A 19,780-nucleotide genomic window follows, 5' to 3' on the forward strand; every position below is an offset into this window, starting at 1 on the left:
GTTTGATGTGAATGAGATGATAAGAAACCCACCATTGAAGGTCAATGTTTTCTATGTGAGACAATGGATCAGTTGGCTGATGAGTTGCTTGAGGAGCTGAACACTGAGGATCCTCTTCAAGCTGCTCTAACTCAAGAACAAGGAGACAATGGGCTCTTAGCTGAAGCAAGTGAAGGGTACAAGTTGTATTTGGACAATGCAAGAGAGCTGGGTCCTGAGACAAGGTTTTTGGAACTGGAACAAAGTGACTCTGAGGTCTTGGCTATCAAAGGATCAGACACCAGCCAAAGCAGCTTGGACCAGGATTGGAATGAGGCTGATGCACCCCCTGTTGAGCTCAAGCCTCTACCAACAGGGCTCAGGTATGCTTTCTTGGGCTTAAACTCCACATATCCAGTAATCATCAATGATAGCCTATTAGAGGATCAAGAGAGTGCATTGCTTAGTGAGATAAGAAAGCTCAGGAGAGCCATAGGGTATTCTTTGGCCGATATTAGAGGGATCTCTCCTGACATTTGCACCCACAGGATCCACCTAGAGGACCAATCTATGTCCTCTATTGAGCATCAACGACGACTTAACCCCAACCTTAAGGAAGTGGTTAAGAAGGAGATACTAAAACTTCTTGAGGCAGGGATAATTTACCCAATCTCTGACTCAAGATGGGTGTCTCCTGTTCATGTTGTGCCCAAGAAGGGTGGGATCACAGTGGTTAAAAACGAGAAGGATGAGCTTATAGCTACTAGAACTGTCACAGGACACAGAATGTGTATAGACTATAGAAAGCTCAATGCAGCCTCTAGGAAGGATCATTTTCCTTTACCTTTCATTGATCAGATGTTAGAGAGGCTTGCAAACCACCCCTTCTTTTGTTTTCTCGATGGGTACTCGGGGTTCTTCCAAATTCCCATAGATCCCCGGGATCAAGAGAAAACAACATTCACATGCCCTTATGGCACATTTGCATACAGGCGAATGCCTTTCGGTTTATGTAATGCACCGGCCACTTTTCAAAGATGTATGATGCACATTTTCTCTGACATTATTGAAGAGAAAGTTGAGGTGTTCATGGATGACTTTAGTGTCTATGGCTCCTCCTTCTCGGATTGTCTCTCTAATTTGTCATAGGTCTTGGAGAGATGTGAGCAGCATAACTTGGTGTTGAACTGGGAGAAGTGCCACTTCATGGTGCAGGAAGGAATAGTTCTTGGGCACAAGATATCTGAGAAGGGTATTGAGGTTGATAGAGCAAAAGTAGAAGTAATGGTGAATTTGCAAACCCCCACTTCAGTCAAAGGGATAAGGAGTTTCCTTGGGCATGCAGGGTTTTACAGAAGATTTATCAAAGACTTCTCAAGAATTGCGAGGCCCTTGACAAGGCTGTTGTGTAAAGAAGTGGATTTCATCTTTGATGCTGAATGTGAAGAGGCCTTCAAGTTGATCAAGGAGGCATTGGTTAGTGCACCAATAGTTCAGGCACCAGACTGGTCCCTGCCTTTTGAGGTCATGACAGATGCATCTGATTTTGCTGTTGGAGCAGTACTTGGCCAGAAGAAAGATAAGAAGCTTCATGTCATCTACTATGCTAGTAGAACACTTGACTTTGCACAAGAGAAGTATGCTACTACTGAGAAGGAAATGCTGGCAATAGTCTTTGCCTTTGATAAATTCAGAACCTACCTGGTGGCATCAAAAGTCATTGTATATACTGATCATGCAGCCCTCATGCAGTCAAGACTGTTGATAAATTCATAAATTGCATCATTTAATGTACATATTCTAGTCCAAATTATGTCTCATTTGCATACATTTTAGGTCTTTAGGCATTGTTTTAGGACTTAGGAGATTGCATTAGGTCCAAGATAGTTTTGCATGGTTTGGAGTGTTAAACAGGTGCTTTTGGAGCTTATTTGGAGTGGAGGATGTGATTCAGATGAAGAAATGGAGTTGAATTGATCAAAAATGGTGAAAAGGAGCAATTTTGGTTTTCTAGGCAAAATGATGTACTGATGGCCGAAGATTCTCGGCCAAAATCCTTCCCGCGGGTAGCTTTCTCGGCCAAAAACACGTACAGCGGTCAAGTCTCTCGGACAAAAATCCCGGGTGCAGATACATTTCCAAAATCGCGTCACCGAAAGCTCTTGCCGGCCGACTCAGCTTACAGGGTCTTCAGAAAGTTGGAGATAAGTGCGTCAAGAACCCAGGACAGGTTGAATCAGGGCATTTGGAGCACTGAGCGGAAAGATACGGTCACCGGAAGACAGACCTCTCTCGCATCCATTCCGGAGCAATCCGATACTCCTGAATGATCGCCTGTCCGGGGAACCTTCCGGTCCGATTCAGTTGTCGGGGGCTTCGTAAAAGTTGGAGTAGATTAGATCACGGTTCCAGAACAAGTGGAATCATGGAATTCGGACGCGTGAGCAGAACGTTAAGCTCGTCGGAAGAAACTCCTGTCTCGCTGCCGTTTTGGACCAAGCCGATGAGCTCCGAAGAATGCGAAGGACGGTGCACTTTCAGACCGATTCGGTTTCCGGAGCCTTCATGAGAATCAGAGATATTTGAGTCCTCTTTCCAGAACGTCCAGGATCATTCAATTCGGATCTAAGAACAGAAAGATACAGTCTCCGGAATGGACACATGTCTAGACGCCTCTCTCTGATCGTGTAAATTCACTGCGAAGATGAGACCTCCAGGAAGCCTTCCACTTCCCAAGTACCGAAGCTTCCTTCACCAAAGTTGTAGATATATGAGTCCTCGCGCCTCTGCAACCGGAATCACTCAATTCGGACAACTATCTTATGAGTTACACTCTCCGGAATGCGAAGTGGTCCAGACAGCCCTGAATGATGCGAGCTAAGTGAAAGATGGCACGGTTTGAATGCCACGGTCTGGGACTTGACCGTGGCAACTTTTACACACCTTCGGCTAAGGTACTTGAGATGAAGTATGTGGGAAGTGCTGGGATTTTAGGTGGATCCAAATCTCTTTCAGCTGTGGAAAATGAGAAAGAATCCCACATCAACTCTGGTTACAAGTATGAGAATGGAGGGCCATTGATCAGAGAAAAAGATATCTTACTCTCATGGTCTCCTACACTTAGTGACCTAAGGATGATTAACGCCAAAAGTGATGGCTCAGCATCAGAAGACAAGAGTATTAAACCTGATATTTCTTCCCAAGACTTTGATCTCACTCCTTGGGTTGATGATGATGGATCTCTGAAGTATAAGCTGGATTGCAATGGGAAACCAGGTCTGTTTGCTGAAGTGAGGGCATGTCTCACAAAGGCCATCTTTGATAAAGACCCAGATGGTATTCAAGAGGTGGTGGACAAAGGTCTCAAGATGGGATCTCAAGGACAAGGGTCTAATGGTTCCCAAAGGCAGCAAACCAACTCAGCTTTCTTGCTCAGGACCATTGAAGTGCTGAAAAGCATCAGTGCTCAACCTCACCCCAGCTAAAAACAGGTTTTTCAAAGTCAAACTTAGTGACTTTAAACAAAGTGCTCTTGGGAGACACCCCAAGCTTATCCTTGTATATAATCTTCTTAATCTTTTCTCTTCTTTTTCATGTTTTAGGATAATTTGATGGGTTTTGTGAAGTGTTTTCAGGTCTAAGGTGAATAAGGAATGCTGTGGTCCAAGGACAAATCGAAAAGGAGTCTGTGAACAAGCTGAGGAAGGACTTAAGGAATGAAAACTGGTGAGCCGCCTGGTGTGCTACTTGGGTGTGCGAGTTGGTCCAAGACAAGTCCATGCCGCACAAGGGAGTTCAGGCCAAGCCAAAACCATCTCTAGTGATGTCTGGCCTCATCTGGTGCAGACACTCTCACTCCCCTTTTGCATAAGAACCACATCAGGTATCACTCCAAACACTTGTAAATGAGCATTTAGCATTTTTCTTTATCTTTTGCATTTCATATTTGATTTCTCCTCTTTCACATGCTTTTATAACACAAGGGACTGTGTTATTTAAGTGTGGGGGAGGGGTTTTGTGTTTACTAATCATGTTTATTCTGCTCTTATTTTCCTTTTCACTTTGAGTCTCATTTTGCATTCATCTAAGTGCATATAAAAAACCAAAAAAATGGAAAAATCTGAAAAAATTTCACAAAACAATGTTCATTCTAGTTGCATTTCAGATTTTTAAGATTGAGTCTAGTTGCATCATATAGGTTTCATTGTGCATGGGAGTAATGATAGGTTCTTTCCTTGAGAGTACATCACTTTGAGAATTTGGATTAAATATGCTTGTGAAATGACTTCTGTGCTTGCAAGGCTTGAAATGGTTTGAATCTGAGAAGCAAGTTTGAATTGAACTCAACTCTAATAAGTGAAAACCTTGAACTTGACTTGAAATTATCTTGTGATGCATTGTTTGAATAAGCTTGTGGATACCTATATACACATTTGAGCTAGAATCCTGTTTTTACCACCCTCTTCCTTAGATCAAATAGCTGAGTCCACATCTGGATCAGTTTTCCTCACCTTGAACCCATCCTTCCTTCAAGCCAAATGTTTGTGTGCGATTGAAAGGCCACCTTGAATCAAACTTAGCAGAAAGTGTTAGGTTTAGAGCGACAAGGGCAAGTCTCATTAAGCGTTAAGTTCCATCATCAAGGAGCTGAGAGATCTGGCAAGAACTAAGTGTGGGGGGATACTTGTTGGTGAGTGGAAAAAGGAGAGATGAGTGGAAAAAGGAGAGTGGTGAGAACTAGGGGATAGAAAAAAAAAAGAAAAAAAATCAGTCTTGGAGTTTTGAGTCAAAGAAAGGGAGCTCTAGTGTTTTGAAAAGGAAGAGTCTAGCCTCTAAGTGAAAGGAAAAGAAAAGAAGCCAAAGAGCTCAAATGTTTTAAAAAGAAAGAAAAAGAGGCTAGAAGTTACAAAAGAAAGTGAAAAAGAGCTATGTAAAGTTTGAACTCCAAGACTTGAGTGTGAAAATGAAAAGTGAGTCCCCTAGTGAGAGGAAAATGAGTGTGAAAAGTGAGGTTCTTGAGAGGTTGAGCAAGTGAGAAAGCTTTGAGTAGAGTGTGGGGTGGGATGAGTCCTTGCCCTTGTATGCATAGGTTGCTTTTTACCTTTAGCATTCTGCCAAGGTTTGATCATTCATAGAGAGATCCCCTTGCTGCATTGAACCCACTTAGGTGCTGATGAGACCATTTTAGTCTCATTACCTCACCCTAGCCAAACTTTGCTTGTTTGAACACTGCATCATTTGATCCACTTGGTAAAGAGCTTAATGAATGTCAAAGAGTTGAGGAATAAGAGAACTTGTGGAGATTACTGTTGAGTTGATACATCAGAGTATGGTCTTGCATTGCATATTGAGCATGAACTTGAATTCTCTTAGTGGTCACTTTTCTCTTTCAAAGGAAAAATGAGCTCCCAATGCATTCAACCTTTTCCTCTCATTTGTTCCTTTTTTGCTTGAGGACAAGCAAAGGATAAGTGTGGGGGAGTTGATATATTCATAAATTGCATCATTTAATGTACATATTCTAGTCCAAATTATGTCTCATTTGCATACATTTTAGGTCTTTAGGCATTGTTTTAGGACTTAGGAGATTGCATGAGGTCCAAGATAGTTTTGCATGGTTTGGAGTGTTAAACAGGTGCTTTTGGAGCTTATTTGGAGTGGAGGATGTGATTCAGATGAAGAAATGGAGTTGAAATGATCAAAAATGGTGAAAAGGAGCAATTTTGGGTTTCTAGGCAAAATGATGTACTGATGGCCGAAGATTCTCGGCCAAAATCCTTCCCGCGGGTAGCTTTCTCGGCGAAAAACACGTACCGCGGTCAAGTCTCTCGGGCAAAAATCCCGGGTGCAGATACATTTCCGAAATCGCGTCACCGGAAGCTCTTTCCGGCCGATTCAGCTTACAGGGTCTTTAGCAAAGTTGGAGATAATTGCATCGAGAACCCAGGACAGGTTGAATCAGGGCATTTGGAGCACTGAGCGGAAAGATACGGTCACCGGAAGACAGACCTCTCTCGCATCCAATCCGGAGCAATCCGATACTCCTGAATGATCGCCTGTCCGGGGAACCTTCCGGTCCGATTCAGTTGTCGGAGGCTTCGTCAAAGTTGGAGTAGATTAGATCACGGTTCCAGAACAAGTGGAATCATGGAATTCGGACGCGTGAGCAGAACGTTAAGCTCGTCGGAAGAAACTCCTGTCTCGCTGCCGTTTTGGACCAAGCCGATGAGCTCCGAAGAATGCGAAGGACGGTGCACTTCCAGACCGATTCGGTTTCCGGGGCCTTCATGAGAGTCAGAGATATTTGAGTCCTCTTTCCAGAACGTCCAAGAGCATTCCATTCGGATCTATGATCAGAAAGATACAGTCTCCGGAATGGACACATGTCTAGACGCCTCTCTCTGATCGTGTAAATTCACTGCGAAGATGAGCCCTCCAGGAAGCCTTCCACTTCCCAAGTACCAAAGCTTCCTTCACCAAAGTTGTATATATATGAGTCCTCGCGCCTCTGCAACCGGAATCACTCAATTCGGACAAGTATCTTATGAGTTACACTCTCCGGAATGCGAAGTGGTCCAGACAGCCCTGAATGATGCGAGCTAAGTGAAAGATGACACGGTTTGAATGCCACGGTCTGGGACTTGACCGTGGCAACTTTTACACACCTTCAGCGATTGACACGATCTTCATGCCACGGTATACACTTGACCGTGGCAAACAAACACTTGGCTGGGAGGAACTTTACAAACATTCGGGTTTTGACACGGTTTGAATGCCACGGTCTAGGACTTGACCATGGCAACTTTTACACACCTTCGGCTTTTGACACGACCACTTGCCACGGGGCTTGACCAAGAGCTACTAGACCGTTGCAATCCAAGAAGTTCATCACCCAAACCCAGAAAAGAAGAGACACGGCCACTAGACCTGGTGTAAATCAAGCCATGTCAACCTTGATCATGAAGAATCTGTCCAAGAACTTTGACACTATCAGTTTGCCACGGTCAGTTTGCCACGGTCTGTCCAAGAATCATCTGACCGTGGCAAACCACACCACTATCAATCAAAGCCGGGTCAGGACCAAGTTTGTCCTGGGCTGACCCGGTCCGCAAGAGACACTATATATGCTTTTTAGGGTTTTTTCCAAGACTTAAGCTTTGTTTTCTCTTGTTTCTCTTTCCTTTTTTGTATAAAAACGAGTTTGATTAAGAGAGATCTAAAGGATTTAATCAATCTAAGTCTGTTTCTTATCATCTCATCTTCTTATCTTTGCCTCTAATCATGATTAACATCACCTCTTGCAAAGGAAATGGTGTGTTCTTCATGATTAGTGAGTAGTCATCTTTTAAGCTTATAGGTGTGTAGATTAGGGTGCTTTGATTCTTGATTTATGATGTTTAGGTTCTAGATTCTCATTTCATTTCCTTAGTTAGCTGCTCTTAATGCTAGATCTCTCATTATAAGCTTGATCTAGAGCTTAGGCAAATCTCCACCCACAAGGTGTTTGATGAAATGCCTGAATGAGCTAACTTAAGGGTTTATGCCTTTTTCATCATGGGAATGATTTGTTAAATGCATGAATGACATATTAGAACTGTTTCTTAATGCTCATTAGTTCATATTTCACAAATGATGATTTGGTTTGAAAGTGGATTAGTGTAGAGATTAATGCCTTCATGAGAGGATTAGTCTAGATTAGAGTTCTAAGTTGAAATGTTTGAGATCATGTGATTGCTTGCTATGTCTTTCTGTGTAAGATTCAGTCTTCTTGGTTGAGAGATTGTTTGGTCACTTATTAGGCTTGATGCATTATGCTTGTTGATTGCTTGATTATATCTAATGGTTGTTAGACTTGATTAAGTGATTAGCAAAGGGATTATTGTCATGGGAATGAATTAATCTGATTAAGAAGCCTAGACTAAAGAGTAGCAAGTGTTGCATTATGTTCTTAGCATCATGATTCAATATCTAAAGCACCCTAATCAATGATCACATCTAGAGGTTTAGCTTTTATCATTTGCTTTATCATCATTTTGTTTGCTTGCTTGTTTAGTAGTTAATTAATCATTTCTTGTTTGTTTCTTGTTTATGCTTTCTTGTTGCTGGTTTCACCAAACTCATCTTTTATTCAGCTTGACTTAAGAACTTGTCACATAAACTAGTGTCTAGCAAACACACATTTGGATTGATACCCTTTGTACTACAAGTGACATAAGGGATTGATAACCCTTATTAAGGCCTTAAAAACCTAAGTTATCAACTGTTAAGATGGGTTCTTCTACTTCAGGAATTTGATATGGAAGTACAAGATAAAAAGGGTGTAGAGAATGGGGCTGCAGACCATCTCTCCAGGCTGAGGATTGATTCTGAAGTGCCAATCAATGATACCTTACCTGAAGAGTCTCTGATGGTGCTCCATTCTTATTTGGAGTTTGAAGAAGTAGAGAGTATTCAAGAGAGAAGGATGCCTTGGTTTGCAGACATAGTGAATTATCTTGCCTGTGGGGTGGAGCCACCTGAATTAGATGCTTACCACAGGAAGAAGTTCTTCAGAGAAGTTCAAAGATACCATTGGGATGAGCCCTACCTCTATGTCCTGAACAAAGATCAGCTGTATAGAAGGTGTCTTGCTGAGGAGGAGATGCAACCTGTGTTGCAAGAGTGTCGTGGTTCAGCTTTTGGAGGTCACATGGGAGCATTCAAGACTGTGGCCAAGGTTCTTCAGAGTGGGTTTTGGTGGCCTACAATGTTCAAAGATGCTCAGTTGGTGGTTTCAGCATGTGATGCCTGTCAGAGGCATGGGAACATATCAAAGAGGAGTGAGATGCCTCAAAACCCCATTCTAGAAGTTGAGATCTTTGATTGCTGGGGGATTGACTTTATGGGGCCCTTCATTTCATCCTATGGGAATCAGTATATACCTGTTTCTGTGGACTATGTGTCCAAATGGGTTGAGGCCATTGCTTCCCCTACCAATGATTCCAAGGTTGTAGTGAAGCTGTTCACGAGCATTATCTTCCCAAGATTTGGAGTTCCAAGGGTTGTTATCTCTGATGGAGGATCTCATTTTGTGAACAAGACTTTGGAGGGTTTGTTGAGAAAGCATGGAGTGAAACACAAGATAGCTACTCCATATCATCCCCAAACTAGTTGCCAAGTTGAGGTATCTAATAGACAGATCAAGGCCATTCTTGAGAGGACTGTTAGCTCAAGCAGAAAAGATTGGAGCAAAAGGCTAGATGATGCATTGTGGGCTTACAGGACTGCCTTTAAAACTCCAATTGGGACATCACCTTTCAGTCTGATTTATGGGAAGAGCTGCCCCCTTCCTGTTGAGCTGGAGTACAAGGCTTTGTGGGCTGTGAAGTTGCTTAACTTTGATATCAAGACAGCTCAAGAGAAGAGGGTCATGCAACTCCATGAACTTGAGGAGACTAGGCTTGAGGCTTTTGAGAGCTCAAAGATCTACAAGGAGAAGACCAAGGCTTTGCATGATCAAAAGATTCTGAAAAGGGAGTTCAAGAATGGTGATCTGGTGTTGCTGTTCAACTCTAGGCTTAAGTTGTTTCCTGGAAAACTTAAGTCTAGATGGTCTGGTCCCTTTAAAGTTCTTGAGGTCAGGCCATATGGAGCTGTTGTCTTGGAAGGAAAGAATGGTCAAGAGTTTGTGGTAAATGGCCAAAGGATCAAGCGCTATCTGGTTTCACAAAGGAAGGAGGAAGCTACATCAGTTCCCCTTCTTGATCCACCACCAGCCTGTTAAACAGGTTTCCAAAGTCAAACTTAGAGACTTTAAACAAAGTGCTCTTGGGAGACACCCCAAGCTTATCCTTGTACATAGTTCTTTTTATTTTCTCTCTATTCTTTTATGTTTTAGAACTTTTTGATGGGTTTTGTGAGTTGGTCTCAGGTCCTAGGTGATTCTTTGGAAGACATGGCTCAGTGATGAATGGAATGGAGGATGTGAGAGGGGGCTGAGAGAAGTGTTTAGGGACTGAAAAACTTGGAGAACGCCTCAGTGCTACCTAGGTGTGCGGTTTGGATCAAGAAGAGCCCAGGCCACAGCAGGACTCGCAATTTACTCCGGCCTGGGCGTGCTACCTGGTGAAAGAGGTCCAACCCGCAGAAAGAAAAAGAAAAGGCCAACGGTTCTAAGTCCCAAACTCTGCTACGTAGTGCTGCGGCCTGAAACCCAAGGAGGCTAAGTCGCACGATCACTCACAAATTACTCCGAGATGGTCGTGCTACCTGGGAAGTATGAAGACCAGGCCGCACAAAAAGAAAACAAAAGAAGGGGACGTCCAAAGTTTCTAAGTCTGAGGCTGTGCTAGCTGGTGCTGCGGGTTAGAAGAGAGGAGTCCAGGCCGCATGAAGACTCTCATATTACTCCGAGATGGTCGTGCTACCTGGGAAGTATGAAAACTAGGTCGCAGCATAGGAAGAGTGGCCGAGGAGTTTAAGTGACAAAAGCTGCGGCTTAGATGTGCTGGCTGGGAGAAAGGAGACTAGGTAGCAGCAAAAGAGGAATGGCCGAGATATCTTAAGTCCAAAAACCTGCGGCCAAGTCATGCTACCTGGGAATCAAAAGAGTTAGGCCGCACATATGTTTGCAAATCACTCCGGGTTGGGCGTGCTAGCTGGAAAACATGAAGACCAGGTCGCAGCAGGAAAAGAAAGGCCATAGTGTCTAAGTCACAAAAGCTGCGAGATGGGCGTGCTACCTGGGAACCAAAAGAGTTAGGCCGCACAAAAAGAGGAGTGTCCATGTTGTTTAAGCCCAAAAGTCTGCGGGATATTCGTGCTACCTGGGAACGAGCAAGACCAAGTCGCACACATGTCCGCAAATCACTCCGACTTAGTCATGCTAGCTGGTCGCAATGGGTTCCAGGTAGCAGCATGGAGAAAAGATCAAACCGAGCCTGAGCATCTTTACTGCGGGTTGTTCGTGCGGGATAGAAAGAGAGTGACCAGGTAGCACAAAAACATTTCCGGTTCTGCACCGAAACGGTCATACGGCTCGATCCCGACGGTTCCGGGACGCACAAAAGAGAGAAAGGAGGCCGGTTAACGAGGAAAGGACGGGTCAAAGCCTTGACTGGTCAAAATAGATCTATTGACCACCAGTCCAAAGGCTTGACCCTGTCCCACACTCTCTCTTCCCCACAACAAACCCGAGTTTGCAACTCTTTCTCTCATTTCTCTCCATTGTTTTCACCATATCTCTCTCATTTCTCCACCAAATTTGTTGATTCAAAGTGCTCTGAGCTCGTTTTTAAGTTGTTAACATCATCCCGATTGCATTTCACACTCGTTGCATCTTAATCCCAAGGTATTTCATCCTGTTAAAATTCATCTTTTTCCATGTTCTTCAATGGTGATTTTTGAACTTTAAGGTGTGGAATCGATTTTGATAGGTTGTTTTAGGCTTTGGGATTATTTTTATAAATGCTAGGGTGCTAGATAGTCTTGGAAAACAGAGCACTTTGTTGGTGATTCCTTGTTCTTGAGTTTTGAAAACTGTTGCAAGTAATTCATGAGAAAACAAAATCAATTTTTTTTTTAAAAAAAGAGATGAATTGGTTTCTTGCTGAGTCTTTGCTTTGCACTCTTGTTTTTGCATTGCTATGAACTTATTTGATTGATAATTGGCTTGAGAAACCTGTTCATGTGGTTTTAAAATCGATTCTTGCAACAAATGTTTTTCAAAATTTTGAAGAATTTTGTGAAGCTTGTTCTTGTACTAACATTGTTTTTGAGAATCTCTTGGCAGATGACTGAAAGAACCAACTCTAAGGCTAAGAAGAAGGCAATGCATCAAAGGGCAAAGGTTTGGTCTCAGGATTTTTGATTTTTCAATTTTTTTGGTTTTTTATATGCACTTAGATGAAACTACATAAATGCATGCAAGAATGTGACTCAAGACTCAAAGTATAAAATAAGAACAGAGAAAACATGATTAGTAAAAGATGAAACTCCTCCCCCACACTTAAATAACACAGTCCCTTGTGTTATAAAAGCATGAGAAAGGAGTGAAAGCAAAACAAACAAGTAAAATGCAAAGAGGAAAAGAAAATCTACATGCATATGTACAAGGTTTGGAGTATTACCTAAGAGGTGTGGAAGTCTTACCCCAAGGAGTAAGAGGGGTTTGAAGTGTGACCGGATGGTGTCTCCCAGGAATGATGGCTTGCCTCATCAGAATAGTCTTCAAGATCCACCCATGCTGTGCCATATGGGACCAGGGCCGTGCAGTTTATGGAACTCTCTCCAACCTCTTTTCTGTTCCTTGGTGAAACCGGTGTTGGAGACCCACCTTTGCAAGGGTTTTCAAGCTTCTTGATCCTCTTCTTCATCTCCTTGATGCACTCTGCCATCTTGTGGATTGTTTTATCCTGGTACTTGCACCATTGTTGGAGAACACCGATCTTTTGTTGAGCTCTAAACCCTGAAGTGCCTGGCTCCTCCCAGTTGTAATCATCAAAGTGATATCTGTTTCCACCATAACGTTTTTGAGGTGGAAGCAGACCATCATCTCCAGCAGCAGCAGCACTTGTGGTAGCATTCTCAGCGGTTGCTTTCCTTTCCCTGGAGGCTTCTTCTCTGCAAGCTTTCTTGTACTTGAGGATTGGTGGATCAGTTTGGACATTGTACAGCTCTTCCTTCAGCAAGTAAAAGTGAATGTTCCACTTTACATGGACTGTGGTGATGGAGGGATTGGGCAGGAGAGTTTGGACTGGCTCATCAATGAAGGACTTGAAGTGGTAAACCAGCTTGGCTCCAACTCTTCCTTGAAGGAAACCGATCTTACACAAATGGGCTTCATTAATCAGATCAAACCTTGCCTTGTTCTCCTTGAACCTGTACCCCTTTGCCTTCAAGATCTTTGTTACAACCCATCCATGGGTCAGCTTTGCATCCTTCTTTGTTGAACCCCAAATGCACTTCTTGTAGAACATCAAATACCTTGCTAATTGAGAGGCAAGGCAAGGTGTGTAAGCATATCCTTCATAGGTCTTCCCATCTTCATGAGTTGGCATCAACTGTTTTAGCCCCACACCAAGGAGATTCAGATCACCCTTATGAACTCTCCCAACATCAAGTTTGAAGAAGAAGCTGTGAGAGAGGATCTTGTGGACATATCTCATCACTGGGTTCCTTATCCAAGAGGACTTAGCTGCTCCAGCTGTGTACTTCCCAGAAGCTATTGATCTCCATAGAGCCTGAATATATTCCTTTCTAAGATTAATCTGGTTGGAGAGAGGAATGTTCTTAGGCGCAGAAAACCCAAATATCTCATTCAATTCCCTGAATGACACTGTGTATTCCTTTCCTTTCACAGTAAACTCCATGTAACCAAGACCATCCCCTTGAAGAATCCTTGAATCCCTTGGGTAGTACATAAAAGCATCAAAAGAAGCCAAGAACTCTTGAGACTCTTCTTCATATGCGATCTCTCTCATCTCCAAAAGTGATTCAATGCCCATGTTCCCAAGCAAAGTTTTGACATCTTCATAGATGCCAATCTTCCTCAAAAAGTCCACATCAGGGAACCTCCCTTGCTGGATCCCCATCTGTTGAAACTTGGCTAGATAATCAGGTGTTTCTGGTTCAGTTTTCTTGATCCTCTTTGATGCCTCTTCAATGGTGCCTTGGGAACCTCCAGCTGAGCTGCTTGATCCACTCTCAGTCTGTTCATCATCAGATACCACAGCCAATTGTTTCCCTTTCTTCTTGGAACCAGAACCAACCACCAATGCTTTCTCTTCATGCCTTGTCCTTTTCGGCGCTTGTTCACCTTTCCCTTGCTTTGTGATTTTCTTGGTGACTTGGCCTTTTCCTTTTGGCTGTGAAGACCCTGAGACCAAACCCTTGTCCTTGGTTGCAGTGCCCTTCTTCTTGGCTAGAGAGTTGGTTCTTTCAGTCATCTGCCAATAAATTTCTCAAAAAACAAGATGAGCACAAGATCAAGTTTCACAAAATTCTCCAAAATTTTGAAAAATATTTGTTGCAAAAATCTATTTCCAAAGCATATGAACAAGTTTCACAAGCCACGCATCAGTCCAATGAGTTCATAGCAATGCAAAAGCAAGAGTGCAAAGCAAGGACTCAGCAGGAAACAAGTTCATTTCTTTTCCAAGAAAAAAAATCGATTTTTCATGAATTAACTTGCAACAATTTTCAAAATTCAAAAACAATGAATCACCAAGAATGTGCTCTGTTTTCCATGACCATCTAACACCCTAGCATTTATAAAAATAATCCAAAGATCTAAAACAACCTATCAAAATCGATCTCACACTTTGAAGTTCAAAAATCACCATTTAAGGACATGGAAAAAGATGAATTTTAACAGAGTGAATACCTTGGGATTATGATGCAAACGAGTTCGAAATGCAATCCTAAACCCTAAACCCTAAACAACTCAAAAACGAGCTCAGAGCACTTTGAATCAACGAATTTGGTGGAGAAATGAGAGAGTTATGATGAAAACAATGGAGAGAAATGAGGTAAGAGAGCAAACTCGTGGTTTTGGTGAGGAAGAGAGAGTGTGGGACTAGGTTCAGCCTTTGGACTGGTGGTCAATAGATCCACTTTGACCAGTCAAGGCTTTCACCTGTCCTTTCCTCATTGACCGGACTCCTTTCTCTCCTTGTGCGGGTTGGAACTCCCGTGACCGAGCCACACGACCAACTCGGTGTAGAACGTGAATTCTTGTGCGACGTGGTCCTTTCTTCTAGCTGTCCCGCACGCCCAAGCCACAGTAAAACCTCTTCTGCACGGCTTAGTCCCTTCTTCCATGCTGCGACCTGGCCATTCCTTCAGCTCACCCGCACGTCTCAATCGGTGTGAATTGCGAATGTTCCTGCGCCTTGGTCCCTTCGTGAGTTAAGCCGCATGATCTTCTCGCAGGCTTTGGTACTTAGGCATCTATGGGTTCTTTGTTTGGTGTGCGGCCTGGGGTTGTTTTGCATCAGCTCGCAAGCCCGTCTCGGTGTGAATTGGGGATGTTCATGCGGCCTGGCCTCTCCTCGGTTTAAGCTGCACGCCTAAGTCGCAGGTCTGGACACTTAGACGATTTTGCATCCTGTTCTTCATGTGCGGTCTTGGATCTTTTGGTATCGACTTGCATGACCAACTCGGTGCAATTTGCGAATGGTCGTGCGGCTTGGTTCTCCTTGCATCTGACCCGCAGGACCAGGTCGCACGTTCTGACACTTAGACACCTCGGCTTGTGTTCTTCTGGTGCGACTTGGTCGGCCTTTGGACTGTGTCGCAGCACTAGGTCGGTGTAAATTGCGAATAGAAGTGTGGCCTGGGATCTCTTGCATCTAACCCGCATTACCAACTCGCATACTCCAACACTTAGCATTTCTTTGTTCTCAAATCTTCTGCTGCTAGGTGAATGATCCGGAGACCCAAGTAGGACTAAATTGCAAGTTCTTATGCGAGTTGGTCCATGGCCTAACTGAGCCGCACACCCAAGTAGCACACAGGCGTCCTTCAAGTTTTCATGCCTTAAACTCTTCTCTTAGCCTTATCACATGCTCCATTCCACTTTATCCCTGAGCCACAGCCTCTAAAACTCACCTAGAACCTGAGATCAACTCACAAAACCCATCAAAAAGTTCTAAAACATAAAAAGAAAGAAAAGAAATCAAAAGAACTATGTACAAGGATAAGCTTGGGGTGTCTCCCAAGAGCACTTTGTTTAAAGTCTCTAAGTTTGACTTTGAAAACCTGTTTAACAGGCTGGTGGTGGATCAAGAAGGAGAACTGATGTAGCTTCCTCCTTCCTTTGTGAGACTAGGTAGTGCTTGATCCTTTGGCCATTTACCACAAACTTTTGACCATCCTTGCCCTCTAACATAACAGCTCCATATTGCCTGACCTCAAGAACCTTAAAGGGACCAGACCATCTAGACTTAAGTTTTCCAGGAAACAACTTAATCCTAGAGTTGAACAGCAACACCAGATCACCTTCCTTGCACTCCCTTTTCAGAATCTTTTGATCATGCAGAGCCTTGGTCTTTTCTTTGTAGAACTTGGAGCTCTCAAAAGACCCCAGTCTGATCTCTTCAAGTTCATGGAGTTGAATGACCATTTTCTCTTGAGCTGTCTTGATATCAAAGTTCAGCAACTTCACAGCCCATAAAGCCTTGTACTCCAGCTCAACAGGAAGGTGGTAGCTCTTCCCATATAGCAGATAGAAAGGAGAAGTCCCAATTGGAGTCTTCAAGGCTGTTCTATAAGCCCACAATGGATCAACCAGTCTTTTGCTCCAATCTTTTCTGCTTGAGCTAACAGTCCTCTCAAGAATGGCCTTAATCTGTCTATTAGATACTTCAACCTGGCCACTAGTTTGAGGATGATAAGGAGTAGCTACCTTGTGTTTCACTCCATGCTTTCTCAGCAATCCCTCCAAGGTCTTGTTTACAAAATGAGATCCTCCATCAGAAATAACAACCCTGGGTATTCCAAATCTTGGGAAGATTATGTTCTTGAACAACCTCACTACTACCTTGGAATCATTGGTAGGGGAAGCAATAGCCTTAACCCACTTGGACACATAGTCCACAACCACTAGTATGTACTGATTCCCATAAGATGGGTTGAAAGGCCCCATAAAGTACACTCCCCAGCAATCAAAGATTTCAACCTCTAGTATTGGATTTTGAGGCATCTCACTCCTCTTTGAAATGTTCCCATACCTCTGACAGGCATCACATGCTGGAACAACCATCTGAGCATCCTTGAACATTGTGGGCCACCAAAACCCACTCTGACGAACTTTGGTCACAGTCTTAAATGCTCCCATGTGACCCCCAAAAGCTGAACCATGACACTCTTGCAATACAGGTTGCATCTCAATGGTATCTTTGCACATCTCTGAAGAACTTCTTTCTGTGGTAAGCATCTAGTTCAGGTTGTTTGATATACTCATATTTTTCATGTTTAGGATTGCATTTTTGTCCAAATATTTAGTCTCATGCATACATTTAGGTAGTTTTACATATATTTGTCTTTGCTTTTGTCTTTAGTTAGGAATTACATTAGGTCCTAGAGTGTCCTGCATTTTTGGAGTGTTCTTAGGTCATTTGGAGACTTTTGGGAGCAACTTGGAGCTGGGATCATGGAGGAACCCTCACCTGTGTATAGCTTTTTGGAGAAAACCCTAAACATCTTATCTTTCACTTAGTTTTCACTCTAGTTTTCTTTCCTTTTTAGTGTAAATACTTTTTTGATTAAGAGATCTGAAGGGATTTGATCATTCCAAAGCTGTTTCTTATCATCTCATCATCTTATTGTTGCTTCTAATCATGATTAACATCATCTCTTGCAAAAGATTAGATGTGTTCTTCATGATTAGTGAGTAGTCATCTTTTAAGCTTCTAGGTGTGTAGATTAGGGTGCTTAGATGTTTGATTTATGATATTTAGGGACTAGATTCTCATTTCATTTCCTTATTTAGCTGTTCCTAATGCTAGATCTTTGCACATCACTCTGGTCTAGAGCTTAGGCAAATCTCCACCCACAAGGTGTTTGATGAAATGCCTGAATGAAAGCTAACTAAGGGTTTATGCATTAATGTCATGGGAATGTTTGTTAATTGCATAAATGACATATTAGAACTGTTTATTAATGCTCATTAGTTCATATTTCACAAATCGGAATTTGGTTTGAAAGCTGATTAGTGTAGAGATTAATGCCTTCATGAGAGGATTAGTCTAGATTAGAGTTCTAAGTTGAAATGTTTGAGATCATGTGATTGCTTGCTATGTCTTTCTGTGTAAGATTCAGTCTTCTTGGTTGAGAGATTGTTTGGTCACTTATTAGGCTTGATGCATTATGCTTGTTGATTGCTTGATTATATCTAATGGTTGTTAGACTTGATAAAGTGATTAGCAAAGGGATTATTGTCATAGGAATGAATTAATCTTTTTTGAAGTCTAGACTAAAGAGTAACTTGCATTGCATTATTGTTCTTAGCATCATGAATTGATATCTACAGCACCCTAATCAATGATCACATCTAGAGGTTTAGCTTTTATCATTTGCTTAATCATCATCACTTTGTTTTGTTTGCTTGCCTTGTTTAGTTCATTCATCATAGCTTGCTTGTTTCTTGTTTTATGCTTTCTTGTTACTTTGTTCACACCAAAACTCATCTTTGATCACTTGACTTAAGAGCTTATCACATAAACTAGTGCCTAACTACCACACACATGGATTGACACCCCTTATACTACTTTGACAAGGGGATTGATAACCCATCTAAGACCTGAAAAATCTTAGCTATCAATTGGCGCCGTTGCCATATTGTGTGGGGATTGTTAGCATTAGTTTCTGATATAGTTTTCGAGATCAAGTTTCTTTTGTTTTACTGATCACCTTTCAAGTTCTGTCTTTGTTTTCAGGTTTATGATCACAAGAAGCCAAGCAAGAAGACAAAGAGAAAGAGCTGTTCACTTGGAAAGGTTAGGAATGGATCAGCAAGTTGGGAATGAGCATCAGGCTCAAGAAGCTGATCACGGTCAAAGAGCTGGTAATGGGATTGGAATTCAGGTTCAACAAGCTCCGGTCCATCAGGGACAAGCTCAGGGTAACCAGCACCAAGACCGACCTCAGGTTAATCCACCACAGCCCCACCCAAACCCACCCATACGTCATCAGCCTCCACCAGTCTTTGTTGGTGAGAATGACCGAGCTTATGCACACCAGTATGGAGCAGGAATCAGGCCACCTCCTGTCCAAAACGACAACTTTGAGGTGAAGGCCTCTTTGATCAATATGGTTCAGAATCAGAAGTTCCATGGCTTACCTATGGAGGATCCCTTGGAGCATCTAGATCAGTTTGACAGAGTTTGTGATCTCACTAAGATCAATGGGGTATCTGAAGACAGCTTCAAACTGAGATTGTTCCCATTCAGCCTTGGAGATAAGGCACATCAGTGGGAAAAGAACCTCCCAAGAGGATCCATCCACACATGGGAGCAGTGCAAGATTGCCTTTCTATCCAAGTTCTTCTCAAGCTCAAGGACTGCAAAGCTAAGGAACCAGATTTCCAGCTTCACTCAACATTCTAATGAGACCTTTGGAGAAGCTTTGGACAGGTTTAGAAGCTACACAAACAAGTGTCCACATCATGGATTTTCAGAAGCCTCTCTCCTTAGCACTTTGTATAGAGGAGCTGTTCCTAAGATCAGGATTAAGTTGGACACAGCATCAAATGGAAATTTCTTGGCAAAAGAAATCAATGCAGCTATGGAACTTGTTGAGAACTTAGCAATGAGCCAAGACACTTATGGGGAAGATTATGATAGAAGCTATAGAGGAGAAGATTCAGGTAGACACTAAGGGCTGGAAGAGAAGTTTAAAGTGCTGAATATAAAGCTTGACAAAGCCCTAGCTGCCACTCAAAAGCCTATACACTATGTGAGTGAAGAGAAGAGATGCTTCACAAATCTCAATGAAGAGGGTCTCACTCAAGAGGACTTGCACTTCATTGGGAATCAAAACAAGTTCAATGGTTACAACAACTTCAACAAACACCAGAACTTGTCCTATAGGAGCAACAATGTGGCCAACCCCCAAGACCAAATATACACTCCTCAACGCTTTGTTCAACAGAATCAGTACCAAGGTAACTCCCAAAGTCAACAGGGTTTTCAGCAACCAGCGGTTCAGAATCAAGGGAATAGCTTCAATAACCAACTCAGCTTCCAGCAACAAAGGCCACCACCTCCTGGTTTTAACCCACCACCTGTTCAACAAAGTCCTGATTTCAATGTTGTTCTCCAAC

General features: G+C 42.7%; 1 non-coding gene across 1 annotated transcript; it reads right to left on the bottom strand.

The window, feature by feature from the left end:
- Positions 1 to 19,023: 19,023 nt before the first annotated feature.
- On the bottom strand, positions 19,024 to 19,130 carry LOC112084880. Its single transcript, XR_002898537.1, has one exon. It is a non-coding gene; the product is annotated as a small nucleolar RNA R71 (small nucleolar RNA).
- Positions 19,131 to 19,780: the final 650 nt, after the last annotated feature.

The sequence above is a fragment of the Eutrema salsugineum genome, unplaced genomic scaffold, assembly GCF_000478725.1.
Source record: "Eutrema salsugineum unplaced genomic scaffold, Eutsalg1_0 scaffold_4, whole genome shotgun sequence".
In the NCBI taxonomy this organism is placed as follows: Eukaryota; Viridiplantae; Streptophyta; class Magnoliopsida; order Brassicales; family Brassicaceae; genus Eutrema; species Eutrema salsugineum.